Here is a 21,104-nt window from a genome sequence, read left to right as displayed (position 1 = left end):
GATAAAGAGAAGACAAGCTGGGTGTCATCTGCGTAGGAAAATATAGTAAGTCCGGCTTCCTCTGCTATTGTTGCCAAAGGACCTATATATATATTAAAAAGCAGCGGACTTAAGATAGACCCCTGAGGTACTCCATAAGGGGAGATCAAAGTGCTAGAGTTGTTATTCTTAGAGAAGACCTGAAAGGAACGATTAGATAAAAAACTCACTAGCCATTTCAGGGCGGAACCACCCACACCCTTAGATTCTAGAGTCTGGACAAGGGTTGCATGAGAGATGGTGTCAAAGGCGGCACTCAAATCCAGTAATATGAGTCCCACCGTGCCGCCCCCATCCAGTCTCTGGCGAATCATTTCTGTCACTCCCAGGAGTGCAGATTCTGTTGAGTAACCTACTCTGAACCCGGATTGAGGTGGGTGCAAAAGATTGTTGGCATTGACAAATTCCGACAATTGGCTATTCACGTGTTTTTCCAATATTTTGGAAAAAGCCGGTAATAGTGAGACAGGGCGAAAGTTAGAGAAAACTTCTGGGTCCCCATTAGATTTCTTCAGTAATGGTAGGACCATGGCGTGTTTCCATGAGTCCGGTATCACTGCTACCTCCAATGAGGCATTAAGTAATTCCCTTATTTTGTCTAATATGCGTGAATCCAGTTGTTTTCGAATGCCTACCGGAATAGGATCCATCGGGGAACCTGACTTAATGCTCTTTAAAATCTCCAAAAAGGATGTTGGATCTAGCCATTGCCAACTGGTGAGTAGATTCCCGGATGATTCTGCCAGCTCATTAATGTCAATGGAAGTTGTGAGCGTGGGTACAGAGCTCTGTTCTTCACTAGTCCTAAGGTCAGTGTAAATTTTTGCGATTTTATCATTGAAATATTTTGCCAGCTGATTACATTGGGTTACCGATAGTTTGGGAGGGTTCTGGTTGAAGTGTTGCGCCCGACAAATCCTGTACCACATTAAAAAGGAGTTTAGGAATATTTTGTGCTGCCAAGCAGTTATTTTTCGTAAATTCTGCTTTAGCCACCTTGCATGATAATTGGTAGTCCTTAATAGCTTGTTTATATGCCGCTTTTTCTACCGGTTCATAATGTTTCCTCTATTGCCTCTGCAGCACCTTACATCTACTTTTTGGGGTTTTATGTGAGTCCAAAAACCAAGGAGCTGGAGGATGACAATACCTTATTCTGTTCTTAGTTAGTGGGATGATCGTATCTGTTGCATCAGTTAGCCACTTATTAATTATGTTCGTATCTGCAACTTAACCTCATCTAAATCTGGCATTGAGTTCAATAATTGAGCATTTAAACGGTCCAGGTTAAGCCTTCTGCAATTTCTGGACCAGGTGACATCGGCACCAGCTAGCACAACATTCTGTGGCATTGCCAGTTTGATTTTAAAGCTAACTAAAAAATGGTCTGACCAGAGAAGAGGAGTATTAGGTTCACATATTAAGTTGTTAACATTGAACAAATGACATCACTGATGATGATGAATTTTTTATACAATGATTTTTAAACCTTAATTTCTCAAAAACGAATGAACAGATTTACAGAAAGCACAATCTGCAAACAAAGATCTAGATTCCTGCAAAATTTGATGTAATTCCATTTAGCAGTATTTGAGAAAATGCTTCTGACAAAAGTCAATGAAAAATTAATGGGGATTTGGGGTTTTGGGAGCCCCCTTTTCTCTCGGCCCCTAAAACATTCCATGTACAAACTAGGCAAAGGGGGGCACCTTTTTCGAAAGTTTCATGATGATTCATCAAATGGTGCAAAAGTTAGAAGCAAAACAAAAAAGCCATTTCCTATGGAAATGCTTTCCTAACTATAACTACCCAGTGGTGACCAGCACTGGGTATTATATATGTATTTATATACAGTCTATGCTTTGTAACCAACTAGCAATGATACATTGTGCAAAATATACAAATGATTCATACCTCTTTACAAGTATCTTTATAGCTACCCCTATGGTAGTAGGTATATCAGTCAGGCACTGATGAAATACTAAATAATGAATTAAGAGATTACTCTAAGAATCTATTCTCTCTTAATGGTATCATTTATAATTCAAACTCATCTGCTTGTTGACAGGGATACATACACACATTGTCTCATGATATATTTCATTCCTGGTCATGCGTTTGCCTTATTATCATTATGAACCAGCCCTTTGACTGAAAACTGTATTAACATTATATTAAAATAGGAACAAATCTAAGAAATGGTAGCACACATATGTATGTGTAAGGAACATTTAGATGTACTTTTCACCTAATATAACTTCCATGTATCTCTTTTACTCTTAATGTAATCATTGATCTTAGTACTCAATCAAAGTGTAAACATTTTAAAGCGTTTTAATTCAAATGGTATGTTACTTGGTTTGCACATTTAGGGGTATATGTGCTAAAATTGCATGTGGGTGCTCGTGTGGCTCAACATGATGCAAATGTAGTGCCTATTTACCATACGTCAAAAAGGTCCAGGATGCAGCCCTAAATTGGTTTCTCACAAACATTAGAAAATATACCCTGAAATTGATATTTTTTTTATGGTCATTTAGTAAAGATAAAGTGCTGCTTGTACTTTTGTATTTTATAAAGTTAATGGTTTTGTGTATTAGCAGTGGGAGATGCTGTTGATCACAGCCATAACTGTGACTCAGTAGCATTCTTTCACGTTGAAATATTCTTTCACAAATGAAGTCCCTGACAATAAAATAATCAAGCTGGGATTTATTGTTTTCTTTGGATGACAGAATTTTGTCTTGTCGAATTCTCACAGTACACCTTGCTAACAAGTGAGCATGGTTAGTAAATCTTAATCATTAGACTCCTGCTATAATAACCATCATAAGTTAATAACTGCAGAGTGCGATCTATATTCAAGCAGCCTTCTTACACTCAGGAAATTTAAAAAAAAACATTAAATGTAAACGACACAAGAACTACAAATCTTCAAGTAAGCACAAAACAATAGAGGAAATTAGTATGAAAATATGCTACTGTGAAGTAGTCTTGGAACTGCTGTGTGTTTTTGTTACACACAGTTTACAACACTGTTGTAAATGTCAGTTATGCCCCTGTGCGCCATAAAGTTTAAACCCACAAAAGGGGACAGGGAAAAAGTGAAAGAAGAAAAAGGCAAAGATTGAGAAACTAAAAAGTCGCAGGAGTAGGGGTAAATATAGAGTATAATGGAAGAATATTCAGTTAATTACAACGTTCTCTTTAACATTTAAACAAAAACTAGAACTAAAGTAAGTTATAGTTTAAACTAATTGATTCAAACAACATCTTCTTATGATCAGTGCCAGCAAGATACCACACCATTGCTCCATCAGGGTGATCAGTGCACACATGTAAACAGAGAGTGAAAGGAGAAAAATTTGAAAACCAGGACATGGTAACTGAACTGAAATAAGACAGCATCTGTCAAGGAGCTTGTGAAATCCTTTGTAAACATACCACAAATGGGAGGTGGCCCTTAGGGAAACTTTACCCTGTAAAAGTGCACGCTGACATATTAATTGAAGTTGAACAGGGGCATTACGAAAGATGTATCTGAATTTTAAAGTTTCAGAAGCAGACTAGCGTTCCCTTGCCTTCCAACTATTCAGCGCGACGCAAGTACAAGACTACAAAAGGGCTGCAAGTAAAAGAATAAAATAAAAATATCTCACTGAGAATGATATGTTACCTCAAAATCCCAGATGGATAAACTGCTGGCAGGCTGCACAGTTCAATTTGTTAAATAAAACATGGGTTATTGGGTTTCATACTGCTTTTGTGAGCTAAATTCCTAGCAGACCTCCATGGAAAGAGTTTATTAACAGTTTTTAGAAAATATTGTAACTCGATATTGCTAAACTGGAAGAGTTTGGGAAATTGCCACCTGCAAGACCGAAAAATATGGTTAGATCCCTTGACAAATTACAAGGGTACAATGTATGTCTAAGATTTCATTCTCTCATATCTGTGGTGATGGGCAGCTCAATCAATAAAAATGAATAATGTAAATTATATCCCTCTGTCACAATCAATAACACTTTTGTGAATGATGCACTGCTATGAAAATTCAATTTGTCAGATAGCAAACAGTTTTACATGACATTTTGTTAAAGTTATAAACTTAATTTTGCATAGACACTTGTGGCAGGCTGTTTGTATTAAGTTGATGTTTTTTCTGAACAACATATTGACTTTCCCAACTGTCCTCCTTATTCAGTAACATTATGTGTATTTTATTAGCGCAAGCATATAGTGCAGGGTATTCTACGTACACATAATCACGATTGGAAACATATTTACATTTTGTGTGCCCAGTTTCTCAATCCCATTTACTTTTCTCTGACCTTCTACGTGCCTGGAAAGCTGAAAGGAGAATATTTTCCAAACACTAAAAACATTGGGGTAGAATGGTATGGGATACAAGGAGCAGACTAAGACAGCCAAGTTAATGATATTACTCTTACAGCAGAAAATAAAGCTTCGATAGCATTCTGAACGCATAAGCACCATTTCTTAACTTGCCCTTGTATGCACCTCTCTGGTCTGCATATACTCACTTTTGTGCATTTCACTTATTAAAGAAATTTCAGCACATTAACAAGCTATTACATGTGTGATGAATCCCAATTTACGTCGCAGCTGTGACAAACTGACAGAGGCCAATTAAAAAAGCTTTCCTCAAAACTAGAGCAGCATCTAGGTAAAGTCATAACATATGCATGCATGCGTTACATGTAACTGAAAAAAGACAAATAGACACAAAGGCCCAGATTTACAAAGACTTGCATAAACTTTGCATTACTTTTTGAATGAAGACTCGATGCAATGTCTACTGGTGGGATTTATCATGCAATGCAAATAGTGTTTTCTGTAGGACTGTAACCAAAAGTAACTCAAGGCAGCACAAAGCGCGAACGTGTGTTACATTGCATCAAGGGGACTTTCCATGGATGGTACATAGGCATTCCCATGCAGCCACCCATGAGTTCTGACGCAAATCCAAACCTACAACAAATTGTAGACAGGGATTTTCCCCAAACTCCTTTGCCTCTCAGTGGCAGGTGTAACAAGGAGATTATTTGTCATTTCTTTTTTGTTTTTCCTCTGCTTGCATGCTACATTCTACAGCACACATACAAAGAGGAGAATTCCTCAAAGCATAGTTTTTGTACAGGAAGGGACCGCTTACTGTGCAAAAACTATGCTGACCGCAACTCAGACATTCTTGCACTACAGTGCACGGGTTCCTGCATTGTCACATGACTACTAAAAGTGCACTAGTGCAGGGAGAGAGCAGAACTGCACTACTTCTTAGTAGAAATGGTGCAGTTTTGCTCTCTCCCATTCGTGCAAAATATCAACTTTACTTTCTGCGTGGCGTTGGGGGTACGATTTTGGAAATCTGGCCCACATATAATATAAATTAGGTTGAATACAGTGGTAACCAGCTATACGTTTTGACTCAAATTCCTATCTAAAAGAATTGTAGAGCAGGATTTGCACCAAAATCCAGCGCCTCCCTAAGGTAGGCATAATGAGGAGAAATGCTTTAATTTCTCCTAGTTTCTTCCACTTTGCATGAATGCCACATTTTACAGCACACACAGAAAGAGGACACTGCCTTCCTTAAAATAAAGTTTTTATACAAGAAGGGACCCCTTCCTGCAAATAAATATATGCTGACCACAGCACAGACACCCTGGCACTCTGGTGCAAGTGTGCCTGCAATAGTGCATGGCTGTCAAATGTGCCATGAGAGAGCAGAACTGCACCACTTCTTAGGGCTTCATTGAATATACTTTTGTAGTTCTGGACCCAAATGTAATGCAAATTAGAATGGAAACAACAGTGGCTCAAGTCACAAAGCCATTTTCATGTTTGTGTGCTTTGTACATGTTAGTGGATAAATTTACGAGTGTAAGGAAGTCACCAAATATTACATTTACATTCATAAAGATTTTTCTAATGGATAATGTTAAGCAATAATGGCTTAACACTAGAAGTGAGAAAATGCCACTCAAGCAATGGAGAGTGTGTGTTCCAGGGTGGGGTTTCTTGCTGATAAGTTTTGTAACACCATCAAAATGTAAAGGTTGTGGACGTTCTCTATCTCCTCTCTAACCTCTTTTCAACCTTGAAGTGGCTGTAGATTTACTTCTGCTTTGGACAGGAGAAAATCCCTTTCCAGGATGGGGAATGGAATGGTGCTTTCTCAAGATTTTGTGGTGGAAATGGTTCCTCCACAGGGAAAAATTACTTTCCCTGTAGAGAAAAAAAAATGTGCTGTTGCAGAAAAAAGACTTTGCATTTCAGCATGTGTAATTGTACATCATGTACAATTATGCTGCCAGAAATGCTTTGAAACTCCCTACCAGTTGTATATCTTATTATATACATTAAGTTGTAACTCTGTTGGAGTGAATTTATGACTTTTGCTTAAAAATACAGCCCAACAGTACCAAAATGCTGGTGTTTTGCACCAGGCTTAAAGTTTCATGGACATGTGACCTGAATGTAAGACTTTATAATTAATGGAACAGATACTTTTAAGGAGCTTAATAACAACTTTGGAGTTCCTATTTTACATGCATAGCTTGGATTTAATAATGTCTATTCCCCATTCTGGATATACAATTCTAAGGGACTTTTATGATAAGGCTGTTTGCTGAGTGAAGCCCTCTGGTTGCCTCATGCTGTCTAACCAGGTCCTTCATTAGGAGAGATCCACTTGAGATCTATGCACCATACAGAGTGCTGTAAGTTGAATATGTTTTTTGGACGGACACACAAGGTACAGATTCCAACACTTTGGGGTCTCTAGTGACCACATTTGGAACATGCTAGATTTTTCATAGTTGATACTCCTAGGCACCTTTTTATGGCACTAAAATTTTGATACCGTACAGAAAGATAAGGTTTGCAAAGTTGACTTCCTAAAACAAACTTTCAGTTGAGCCACTGGGATGCAACTGCTTTGAGGGCAGTAAATTATGCATACAAGACTCTTCCACATGGAACTCATTCCTCTTTGTATTTGGCTTCTTCAACTTTACGAAAAATCAGAGAATGTTATTTTTCCCTTGGCCTTTATTGACAGAGGTATGTTGTGTTTAGCTTCTCAGACACACAGGGGTACAAGGACTTTACATACACATACAACAGTCTAGTAAGGAAAATGATCAACTCTGTACATTGATACATCAATTACAATCTCTCAACAGGAAATAATGGCATCAAACAAATGACTGTGCTACATATCACATTTCTCGCTCAAACCCAGGAAACTATAGCACTTTATTTGCATAATTTAGTATGCAGGAGTGCTCTGCCCATGTTCTTGCTATTAAGTTTGAAGACTCTCTTGAAAATTCACATTTTGTGTGAGGGTAGTCCAGTTTAAGTTCACACAAGGGATTCCAAGCATTGCTATCCATGAAACCAGCTTAAAAGCTGTACTAAAGACAATACTAAATACATTCTCACTCCTTCCTAGAAAGATGATAAGACAGCACAAGTCCCCCGCACATCATTGTAAGCACCAATAAGTACCAATGCCGTGCAGAAAGTCTCCACATACACCAATTATGTTAGGGATCATGTTACGTACGTCTACAGAAGAATAGCATTGATGACATTATGAGTAATAATTGACCTATCATAGGTTAGATTAAAGAATGGTTTGGTAGCACATTATCTTAACATGGTCGATCGCCATGCATATAAAGATTATGGGCCCGATTCACAGAACTAACTTAAGACAAAATCCTAAACTTACTACCATTTTGGTATTCACAGAAGGCACTTACTCATTTTGGTATTCACAGAAGGCACTTACTCATTTTGGTATTCACAGAAGTTAGGAGTCCTAACTTTAGGACTCTTAAGTGCCTTCTGTGAATACCGAAAGTCTTAAAATTAGGATTTTTCTTAGTTTAGTAGTAGTAAAGTTAGGACTGCTAACTTTAGGACTCCTAAATGCCTTCTGTGAATACCGAAAGTCTTAAAATTAGGATTTTTCTCAATTTAGTAGTAGTAAAGTTAGGACTCCTAACTTTAAGACTCCTAAATGCCTTCTGTGAATACCAAAAGTCTTAAAATTAGGATATTTCTCAGTTTAGTAGTAGTAAAGTTAGGAGTCCTAACTTTAGAACTCCTAAACTGAGAAAAATCCTAATTTTAAGACTTTCGTTATTCACAGAAGGCATTTAGGAGTCCTAAAGTTAGGACTCCTAACTTCTGTGAATACCGAAGTGAGTAAGTGTCTTCTGTGAATACCAAAATGAGTAAGTGCCTTCTGTGAATATGAAAATGGTAGTAAGTTTAGGATTTTGTCTTAAGTTAGTTCTGTGAATCGGGCCCTATATTTATTTCCATCTGCAAATTTGCCTTGACAGTTATTTTAGCACATATACATTGATTATAAGCCTTGTTGTATCCTAAGATGTTAAAGCTGCACATCTTGTTATTTCCTGCCTCCAACTATCCTATGATGACCTGCTGTCATGAGAGCAATGTTGAGCGGAGGCAACTCATGGTTTCTACAGTATCATCATTGCCTCAGAGATTTTTCTGTTAATAACACGTTTTTTTGTTTGCTCTATTCTTCTGCAGTTACCGGAAATAGAACATAGAAGATAGACAGAGAATTAGCATCCCAGACTACAAAATGCCCCTTACTTCAAGTGTTGCTCTAAAAACACAATAGTAGTGCATTTACAGTGGGGAAAGTCAAACCAGTTTGATCTATTTTGGATGTGTTAAGGGTCTAGGCACGGAAGCTAAATTTCACCAGTAAGTTCAAAATTGCTGTTCATGATGGGTTTACTTAATGAACATGACACCTATGTTCGAGAGACACCTATTGTAATGTACTACCGAGCCTGAGTACTTGTAAATGAATAGGCCACACATGGATCTTAGTATCACATGCCTTTCTTCCTGTGCCTGTATTTGCTAACTGGGAAACATCCTTTACTCTGCAGTCTCAACAACTACCAGCCTTTGCAATGCAGTCACTACCCCGAATGATATGTTACCACGTGTTACTTTAACCCAAAAGTCACTACAGCGACTTGCTGTAGGGGGCGCGTTGTTGGACTGGTGTAGGATATTTAACTCCAACACCTTCCCTACTGTTGGGTAGACTGGAGTTGGAATAGTAATTTATACTATTCCAAAGTCCAGCGCCCCCTAAAGTAAGTCGTTGTAAAGTAACACATGGTAACATCGAAGTCTGGGTAGTGACTGCATTGTAAAGACATGTGGGGTAAATGCATGTGGAGTTCCGTCATACAACCCTGCGAACTCAGCTTTCTAAACATGAACTCTATTCACCATACCAGAACACTTATGTCATAGTTCTACGGAGTCCATTAGGAGCCAAAATGTTCCCATCATCGCTAACTCACAAGACCCTACATCTTCCCCTTGTTTAAAGAAAACTAAAAACATCTTACAGACACACACACACACACATATATATATATCTATATATCAATACATATATATGTGTATATATATATATATATGTTGGTTACGAAAAGATTGTTGCGAACCTCCGCTCTCCTTCCTATCGACGCCGGTGTCCTTTACACATTCCATCAGTACCTCACACTGTGAATTTCTGGATGTAGCTATCAATATAGAAAATAATCTAATAGTTACTACTCTTTTCCGTAAAGAAACCTCAGGGAACACCCTACTTCATGCAAACAGCAACCACCCCACACCACTCCGTAACAGCATTCCCTTTGGAGAGTTCCTTCGGGCTCGAAGGAATTGTAACACTGAAAGTGGTTTTGCGAAAGAAAAACACACTATGGAAAAGAGATTCAAACAAAGAGGCTATTTGCCCAAAGTGATCTCAACAGCGGTAAAAAAAGTTGAGAATATCTCACGCAATGAGGCACTGTTCTCTTCACGAAAGAAAGGGGAGAAAGAGAAAGGGACAGTCATCCCAAGGCTAATTACCACCTACAATAGCAGGTCGAACACTCTAAGATATCTCATGAAGAAACACTGGGGATTACTTGAATCGGACCCCATCATTGGTACTGAGATAGGTCCTGCGCCATTAATAACATATACAAAATCCAAATCACTTAAAGACCAACTTGTGCACAGCTATCAGAACACTCCTGAGAACATCACATGGCTAGGAAGTGCCAGGGGTTTCAAGAAATGCGGCTCGTGCAAAGCATGTGAGCACAGCAAAAACCGTGACAGTTACATCGCAGGAAAAAAGAGAAAAATGATCAATAAATTTATAACCTGCACCAGTGACTATACCATCTATGTCCTGGAATGCCCCTGCGGTTTGAACTATGTGGGCAGCACGAAATTACAGCTTAAGACCCGCATTCTACAACACATGAGAGCTGTGACCAATATTGACCTCAATTACCCCGTAGCGAGGCATTACCAAGAGAAACATCAGAGTAATGCCAAATTGGTCAAGTTCTATGGCATTGACAGGATCTTACCCCTCCAAAGAGGGGGAGATCGTGAGAAACTTCTAAGAATTACTGAGTCAAAGTACATCATTGAACTCAACACTAAGATTCCCAATGGGATGAACTATGGTGAAGAACTGGCCACCCATATAGGGATTTAGACTTTTCCTCCAATGTGTTCTCCTCATATTCATATAACATTTTTACACCTTTTCCTTTAATACCGGAGTCAAGGGCACAGTATAAGAATGACCTGAGATGATATTAGGTTGATATATTATTGTTTATCTCTAGCTAGGTTTAGCAGAATGATAGGTTGCCCAAACCCTCCGGTGACATTCAGTTTTATCGCACTTAATTTCTTTTTCTATCTCCACTGGGTGTAGGTATTGAAATAGATTTTATTTCTCACGATTCTTACCATGAACAGTTGATGGCCCTGCCCTGTAATATCCCCTTTTCTTCCTTTTTTGGCAAGTAGTAGAAGAAATTATCGATGTAGTAAATTATCCATTTATTCCATGGGTTATTTAAATATATCATTTCGATTATGAGATAATGCCGACATGCTGTTGAGGCTATGGACAATTATATGAAACTGTCTCTGGAATAGAGTTGTGGTACATTACCCATAATTTACAATTATATGAAATTGTCTCTTGAATAGAGTTGGGGTACATTACCCGTAATTTATTTTAGCACTATAGTACCAGGTGGGTACCTTACCCAAGCACCCCAGGACTTCCCGTTTTATGTTTAATTAAGTATAAGGATAACAATTAATAAGTTGCGTCACATCCAGGAGATATTGCACCGTAACATGGATAACCTGTACTGTGACCTGTCCTGACCTAATCCAAATGTATATGATTTATGATGAACGTCTATATAGTGCATCAGTAATTGTCACTATGTGAATACGTCATTGTGTGTACTCTGGGTACCTTTACCAGGTGCATGTATGAATTTGTGTTATCAGTGAGACATCGTATCAATATGTCAATTGACAGTATTATAATTTTACATTGTCGGATGAATTTGAAAATAATTGTATGAATATCATTATAATCATTAGTATGCTTTAGACATTATCATGGATTGTTTCAAATCACGAAAACATACACAAATGAAATGTTTGACCGCGATAGTAATTCCTCACTATCTATCATTTAGTGCACTCTGGGTACCTTTACCAGGTGCATATATATGAATTTGTGTTATCAGTGGGACATTATATGAATATGTCAATTGACAATTTTCCGTTGTTTGATGGACTTGTAAATAATTGTATGAATATTATCATAATCATTAGTATGCTTTATCATGGATTGTTTAAAATCACGAAAACGTACACAAATGAAATGTTTGACCGCGATAGTATTTCTTCACTATCCATCAACCTTGACCTATATTTCTAGGGGAATTTGGGCACGGGTCACTAACTTGACAAAGGCTTCGCCGAAACGCGTAGTTCTGTTCGTTTGAAACAATAATAAACTTATTGTTTTGTCCTGGGTGTGCCGCTGGATTATTTACTGAGATTTCTCGGATTATATCCACACAAAGATATATATATATATATATCAGTGAAAAAACCATAGGTTTCACACACGTTATAGTTAGGAATTAGCATTTAAAAAACCTTAGAAATTCAGTGAAAAAACCATAGGTTTCACACATGTTATAGTTAGCTGGACATTTTACTCGTAAAAAACCAATGAAATTCCCCCATTATAGTTAGTTCAGCTAACTATAACTCGCGCGCCCGCAATGCACTGCTGATGACGTCACATATTACATCACTCATGACATGGTCAGTGACATCACTCATGACATCACTGATGACATCTCAAATGACATCACTGATGACATCATCCAGTGAATGTGGGTTTTTCTGAAAATTAAATATGTTTTACATATGTATATCTCAAGGTCGATGGAAGAATAAATGGGTATATAAGTGTCTAAATGGATGATTTGTTTTTGAAAAATTGATTGTGTAACTGACTGATTAAGTGTATCATAGTGAATACATGGCTTAGTGAGTAATGTTTAAATATGTAAATATCTGTATCAGTCTCTCACTTTGTGTATAAGTGGCTGCATGGGTTGGTGAGTAGCTACATGGGTGTCTATATAGGTTATTAGTTGGTTTTTTGAGTATCAGTCTGAGTGTCTGCATGGTTCGGTGGGGGGTATTACGTAGTGCATAGGTGCATGAATGAGTGACTCACTGTTTGTATGTGTTGAACAGAGCATGTGTGCAGGACTGCATGGGTGGATGAGTGTGTGTATGGGTGTGTTAGTGAGTGAATGACTGTCTCAATAGTGTCTTTATGAGTAACTACATATGTTTAAAACTAGTATATGTGACTATTGGTGTATATATGTGAGTATATGTGAGAGTGAGAGATTGAAAGAGTTCCTGTATGAATAAGTATGTGTTTCTATAAGTGATTGTTTAAAAGACTAAGTATGTGTAAGTTTCCGTAGAAGTAAGTGTGGTGGTGTGTGTATAACTGTATATGCAAGTAAATGTATGTTTGATTCTTTATTAGCATGAGTGACTATGTGTGTGAGTTGCTCTATGGATGAGTGGCATTGTGTAACAGGATGTATAGGTGTATGAGTACATATGATAAGTGAGTACATGTATGAGTGACTGTATTGGACTGTTGGTGAATGAGTGGATGTGTATGTGGATCTTAGAATTACTGAAGAGGTTGTTGTAACTGTTATTGGTATGTCCATTGTTTTGTAAATTTTAGTCTCTATTTTTGAATGTGTGTGTCAAAGGTTATATTAGGGGAAGAGGAGGTCTGCCACTCTATCACAAGGATGATGTCATCAGTGATGTCATCAGTGATGTCATTTGAGATGTCATCAGTGATGTCATGAGTGATGTCACTGACCATGTCATGAGTGATGTAATATGTGACGTCATCAGCAGTGCATTGCGGGCGCGCGAGTTATAGTTAGCTGAACTAACTATAATGGGGGAATTTCATTGGGTTTTTACGAGTAAAATGTCCAGCTAACTATAACATGTGTGAAACCTATGGTTTTTTCACTGAATTTCTAAGGTTTTTTAAATGCTAATTCCTAACTATAACGTGTGTGAAACCTATGGTTTTTTCACTGAATTTCTAAGGTTTTTTAAATGCTAATTCCTAACTATAACGTGTGTGAAACCCATGGTTTTTTCAGTGAATTTGCAAGGTTTTTTAAATGCTAATTTTTTTTTTTTCTTCTATTTTTTCTAACATATTTTTATTTTAATTTTCTTACCTTTTATAAAGACTATGATTTAATTTTTTAAATTCTTTAATATGTTTTTTTTTATATATTTTTTAAAATAAACATGTAAAAATTATTTGCAGTACTTTTTTTCTATTTTTTTAAAAAAATGTTTAGTACGCGTACCGTAAGCTCACGGTAAGCGTACGGTTTACGCAACGTCCGTAATTTTCCTACGCTGCTTGCGTATAGTTACGCAATTTGCGTAGCCGCGCGTACTCCGCGTGGGACGCGTACGCGTGTACGCTACACGCGCACGTTACGCGGAAGTGTCGGGTAGTGACTGTTATGCGCATGCGTGCAAGCGCGTGTCTTTTTTACGCGCATGCGCACTTTTGCCGTAAGCGTACCGTAAGCGTACCGTAAGCGTACGGTAGGTCATGTGATCATGAAACACAACTTTTGATTGGTTGAAACTACTTTCAGTTCTAGAACTCTCCTACACCACACCCATTCCCCTCATTTCTGCTTGTGATCCCTTGGGAGAAGGAGCTAGTTTGTCTTTGGGATACGATGGCAGAACAGCAGAGCTCTTCTGAGAGTGAGGCTAGCACTAGCAGCACTGTCTTGAGGCAGAGATCGAGGAAACAAAAGCCCTCTTATGTATGGGATTATTTTACTTTTCCTGAAGGCCAGCAAAAGGTAAATGCACCCTTAGTGACTTGTAAGCTGTGTAAGCGTGTACTTTCTAGAGGTAATCCTAACAGGAAGTATTCCTTTGGGAATCACACCATGAAGAGACACCTCCAGGATGTACACAGAAGGACACATGGTCATCTTTTTGGAGGTAACTCTTCAGAAAGACAAGCCAGTACATCCACAGCAGCTCAGCCTGGACCATCATCTGCAGGGCTGACTCCTTCTTCTGCAGGTCAGGTGAGCCCTTCATCTGTGGGGGGAGAATCTCCTTTTGCTGGCCCTCTGGAAATCAACCCTCGATTTCGGAAGGTTGATATTCGATGCACATTTTGTCAAGATCTAATTTGCTATAGGGAGACCAGTGTTTCCCTAGTGAACAACAAAATAGATCAGCACATTTGTCGCTTTGAATAATTTTCCCATGCTTCCTTTCCTCTGTCCCTGCATGAACACAACGGTTCTTTTAAGAGCCAACCTTATCTTTCATCTTTTTTTTACATATGTTTTTTAAAACTTTTTTTTTTTTTTTTAAAAAAACACTAAAAATCAATTATCACATTACAAGGTCCTTGAGAGACTACAATTATTATTATTGACTTACCATACTCACTCAAAAAAATATTTATTCATTTGTTTTTAAAAAAAATAGTTTTAAAAATGGTTCTAGTTTTCGAAATTTTTCTATATCTATCTGGAAAAAAAGAAAAAAGTATTAATATTTTTAAAACATTTTATAATACAGTACACATATTTACATTTTTTTCCAAAAAATATTTTTGCCTTATTTTTGCTGTTTTCAGAATATATTGCATTTCACTATAAATTGTGAAAGCAATTGCATTCATCATTTTACAGCGGGCAAAAAAAAATAACAATCACAAAGCAATACGCAATAAATCTCTGCCTATAATTCCTCTCTGCACACAGAGTCATGTTTTCACATTAGTCCCAAAACGAAATTTCTTTGCCAATTTGAAAGCACACTTACTGCTCTTTTTTTTTTCGGGGCAAGTGAAAATCACTTTTACAGACTGACACATTATGAAACCACTTTTTTTGATTTATTTAAATGCACATGTCCAAACTGTTTTTTCAGACCACCACCATGTGTATTCTCGGTGACTGCCTACACTCCAGCAAGGGCAACCAGCCTTAGTGATGCTGAATGTATTTGCATTACAGACTGAAACCTGAAAACCCCACTCGCTTGTAAATACTGTGCATGATTATACATGGCAAGCACATGGGTGTGTGCTAAGAGTCTGCTTCTTCCCCCAAACATTCGCTCCCCCTTTCCATCTAATGCAACTGTGAAATCACCAGAGCAATACGCAATAAATCTCTGCCTATAATTCCTCTCTGCACACAGAGTCATGTTTTCACATTAGTCCCAAAACGAAATTTCTTTGCCAATTTGAAAGCACACTTACTGCTCTTTTTTTTTTCGGGGCAAGTGAAAATCCCTTTTACAGACTGACACATTATGAAACCACTTTTTTTGATTTATTTAAATGCACATGTCCAAACTATTTTTTCAGACCACCACCATGTGTATTCTCGGTGACTGCCTACACTCCAGCAAGGGCAACCAGCCTTAGTGATGCTGAATGTATTTGCATTACAGACTGAAACCTGAAAACCCCACTTGCTTGTAAATACTGTGCATGATTATACATGGCAAGCACATGGGTGTGTGCTAAGAGTCTGCCTCTTCCCCCAAAAATTCGCTCCCCCTTTCCATCTAATGCAACTGTGAAATCACCAGAGCAATACGCAATAAATCTCTGCGCACATGGGTGTGTGCTAAGAGTCTGCTTCTTCCCCCAAAAATTCGCTCCCCCTTTCCATCTAATGCAACTGTGAAATCACCAGAGCAATACGCAATAAATCTCTGTTTTTTCAGACCACCACCATGTGTATTCTCGGTGACTGCCTACACTCCAGCAAGGGCAACCAGCCTTAGTGATGCTGAATGTATTTGCATTACAGACTGAAACCTGAAAACCCCACTCGCTTGTAAATACTGTGCATGATTATACATGGCAAGCACATGGGTGTGTGCTAAGAGTCTGCTTCTTCCCCCAAAAATTCGCTCCCCCTTTCCATCTAATGCAACTGTGAAATCACCAGAGCAATACGCAATAAATCTCTGCCTATAATTCCTCTCTGCACATAGAGTCATGTTTTCACATTAGTCCCAAAACGAAATTTCTTTGCCAATTTGAAAGCACACTTACTGCTCTTTTTTTTTCGGGGCAAGTGAAAATCACTTTTACAGACTGACACATTATGAAACCACTTTTTTTGATTTTTTTAAATGCACATGTCCAAACTGTTTTTTCAGACCACCACCATGTGTATTCTCGGTGACTGCCTACACTCCAGCAAGGGCAACCAGCCTTAGTGATGCTGAATGTATTTGCATTACTGAGTCCAACCTCAAACCCTTAAACTATTCTTTTTTTTTCCAGTACACCTTAATTTATTGTGAAAACATACTCTATATTATTTTACATGTTCCTCACATTTAAATTTCTCCCAAAACAGAAAATGATAAACGCAACTACAACAAAAACAATTTCCATTTCTATTATTCATTTCTTAAGTTACCACATACATCCCCTCTCAAACTGTAAACTCACCTTTAAAATTAGTTAGTTGTGAAAGAAATGTGACACTCAAACAGCAGATTATCAGAGCCAGGATCTCTGTTGTGTTCACCTCTCTCCTCTCAGCAGAACCAGATAATGGCAAACTTTCCCTCTATTTTTCCACACATATACATGTAAGTTTCAAATCTCAGTGCTTCCCCCTTTTTTTCAAATGTAATCACACATTTCTATTGGTTGAAAACCAACCCTTTTCCAAAAGTACCCTTCCCCCAACTTGACTTCTTTCTAGTACCCTTCCCCCAACTTGACTTCTGCCTGCTACCATAGCAACAGCTCATGGAACACTGCTGTGTTGAGTTAGGTCAGAAGTTCGCCAAACAATGTTTCAATTCCACAGAGCAAGAGTGCTTGACTTTTCAAACCTAACAGCAAATCCATAGTACTGTTCTTTGGTTACACATTTTTTTGTACCAATACAAAACATGCTTCTATTAATTTACACATACAGCCTAGTTTTTATTCTAGAATGGCATGAAACAGCCAATCAGTTCTTTTTGTTTTGAAAAAAATATGTATGCCTCCATTTCCAAACTGTCTTTCTTTTCATATTGCCATTCTACTGAAAGACACCTCCTGAGTGCATCCAGATCTCCTTTGAAGATGTTCACAGTGTGGATTGTAGGGCACAGCTATGTCTTCTGGAGTGAAAAGTTTGCAGAGAAAACAGATATGGTGAGAGACCTTGCTTTGCCAAATGTAGACATTAAATGGATTGGTCAGAGAGGGTTAAAGTGGCACCAATTGATGCCATTGGTGAAATCCTTCATGCAAATCCAACACCCTGACCTCATAATAGTGCACTGTGGTGGCAATGACCTAGGCACTTTGACTGGGGTAGGTCTGGAAATGCTTATGAAGGACACCTTTGCACAACTGTTTTCACTTTTCCCTAAAACTGCCTTTGTGTTTTCCAACATATGCCAAAGGCAAAAATGGAACTGGTCCAATCATTTCTGTCCACAGATTGACAAAGCAAGAAAGCACGTCAACAAATCTGTTTCTGCTTTCCTCCGTGACTATGGTATGGGTGCCATTTACCACAACAACTTGCGTTATGACATGCAAGACATTTATAGAGGAGATGGTGTGCACTTCAATGATGAAGGGAACAGAGTCTTCCTTTTGAACCTTAGACTCTGCATCGGTACTTACTTGTAGGTACCACTAAAAAAATGACTTCATAAACACAACAGCTCATTTTAGAGCTCCCTAATATCTAAACTCTTAAATCTGCTTTTCATTTATTTTATTTTTTTTTTTTTTACCGTACGCTTACCGTAAGCTTACCGTACGCGTACCCCGTGATTTTTAAAAAAATCAATAAATGTTTTTTTTGTACTTTTCTGTCCTTCTTTGACCCCCTTACAAATGTTAGGGGGTCTGTAACTCTCCTCATTGCCCCCTTTTCTTGTTTTCTCTCTTTTTTTTCAGAGTGAAATACACAAAATGGCGGCCGCCGCTTCCTGGTTTCGGCCGATTCGAATGTTTACTAAGATCTAAGAGCCAATCAGAATCGCGCTCGCGCACGCCACCGTACGCTTACGGTAAGCGTACGGTAAGCGTACCGTAAGCGGGCTCAGATATATATATTGATTTAAAGGCTATTTTCTCAGAATCTACTGAACAGATTTACACCAAACCTACAAAAGGCACTTCCTTGACCTAGGGACTACCTCTCTGCCAAATTTCGAGTAATTCTGTTCAGCCGTTCGGGCTGTAGCTCGTTCTAAAGGTCCTATGGAAAAATGCATGGGAAAAACGCGTTTTGGGACCCCCCTTTTATCTCAGCCCCCGCTTGACGGATCCCCCCGAGACTTTCAGGGTAGGAGCGGAGCGTAGCGCCCCACCTATTTTGAGAAATTCACGAGGATTCATCGACCGGCGCCAAAGTTATTCAAAATAGAATGTTGCGGATTTCCTATGGAAAAGGGGTCCTAACTATAACTACCTACTGGCGACCGCCAGTAGGTAATATATATATATATATATATATATATATATATATATATATATATATATATATATAAACACCTCCTTCCGTCGAAGTCGATGAGGCGACACAGCGGGGCTTGCAAAGACCATTTATTTAAGCAGGCATGACGCGTTTCGGTATCACACCTTTATCAAATGCCATTACTTTAAAAAGTGCCTCTGGTGCTAGCAGTTCTTAGGTAAGTCTGTTTATATAGCCCCAATGCCTGAAGTAGTATGGAGCACACCTGATGCGGAATCACTCGAGCAATACAAGGTTGTAAGACTACATTACCCAGCATGCAGTGTGTCCATCATGCTCATGAGTGATTCCGTTTAGTCGGTATTTTTCTTTTCGTTCTGAAGTAATGAGCCGACTTAAGCGTGACCAGGTAAGATCTCTAGCGCTGTGCTGGGCAATAACAGTCTTTGTATCCCACACTTCCAGCCTCGCAATCTCCATCGGTGGCAGATATGGAGACGCCATTAAAGTAGCAACGTCTCTCCATAAAAGTTTGGACTGCACATTGTCAGCATATTCTCTGTTCACTTTTGGGATGCGAGGTAGTCCGAGAAAATTGCCATTGATCCCTTTGGACTGTTGCGGAAGGGCCATCCTCGCGTGTCAGTGGCAGCACGCAATACATCAAAAAAACACCTCCTTCCGTCGAAGTCGATGAGGCGACACAGCGGGGCTTGCAAAGACCATTTATTTAAGCAGGCATGACGCGTTTCGGTATTACACCTTTATCAAATGCCATTAGTTTAAAAAGTGCCTCTGGTGCTAGCAGTTCTTAGGTAAGTCTGTTTATATAGCCCCAATGCCTGTAGTATGGAGCACACCTGATGCGGAATCACTCGAGCAATACAAGGTTGTAAGACTACATTACCCAGCATGCAGTTTGTCCATCATGCTCATGAGTGATTCCGTTTAGTCGGTATTTTTCTTTTCGTTCTGAAGTAATGAGCCGACTTAAGCGTGACCAGGTAAGATCTCTAGCGCTGTGCTGGGCAATAACAGTCTTTGTATCCCACACTTCCAGCCTCGCAATCTCCATCGGTGGCAGATATGGAGACGCCATTAAATTAGCAACGTCTCTCCATAAAAGTTTGGACTGCACATTGTCAGCATATTCTCTGTTCACTTTTGGGATGCGAGGTAGTCCGAGAAAATTGCCATTGATCCCTTTGGACTGTTGCGGAAGGGCCATCCTCGCGTGTCAGTGGCAGCACGCAATACATCAAAAAAACACCTCCTTCCGTCGAAGTCGATGAGGCGACACAGCGAGGCTTGCAAATACCATTTATTTAAGCAGGCATGACGCGTTTCGGTATTACACCTTTATCAAATGCCATTAGTTTAAAAATTGCCTCTGGTGCTAGCAGTTCTTAGGTAAGTCTGTTTATATAGCCCCAATGCCTGAAGTAGTATGGAGCACACCTGATGCGGAATCACTCGAGCAATACAAGGTTGTAAGACTACATTACCCAGCATGCAGTTTGTCCATCATGCTCATGAGTGATTCCGTTTAGTCGGTATTTTTCTTTTCGTTCTGAAGTAATGAGCCGACTTAAGCGTGACCAGGTATATTTATATATATTTTACTGCTCGATAAGTGGTTGTGGAACTTTGACCAAACACCCAGAGCGTGTCCTCTAAGGCTGGGAAGAGAGAAGGGAAGCGTCCAGACTGGCACTGGTGATGTAGGGACAGACGCAGTAAAGGGGCTCTCTATAGTCTCAATTGAACCATTCTCATCTCTCACATCAGGTACTGGCAAATGATGAGGCAGATACCTGAAGTGCGAAGAATCTCGCGTAAGAGACTTTCCAGGACGGTGAGCAGTCACCATGTGTCCTTTACTAGTTACAACTTTGAAGGCTTCAGCCTCAAACGAAGATTTAGATTTGCATTTTCCCTGCTGTCACACCAATACTCAGTCACCTTTATTGAAAATATAGTTTTTGGTACATCTAAGCTTTTTGGCACATACTTTCATCTTTTGCTGTTTGACGAAGTTCACCATCTGTTGTAGATCTTCTGTTG

This window comes from Triturus cristatus, chromosome 5_2 (genome assembly GCF_964204655.1).
Source record: "Triturus cristatus chromosome 5_2, aTriCri1.1, whole genome shotgun sequence".
Classification (NCBI taxonomy): domain Eukaryota; kingdom Metazoa; phylum Chordata; class Amphibia; order Caudata; family Salamandridae; genus Triturus; species Triturus cristatus.
This window is presented reverse-complemented; position numbering follows the sequence as displayed.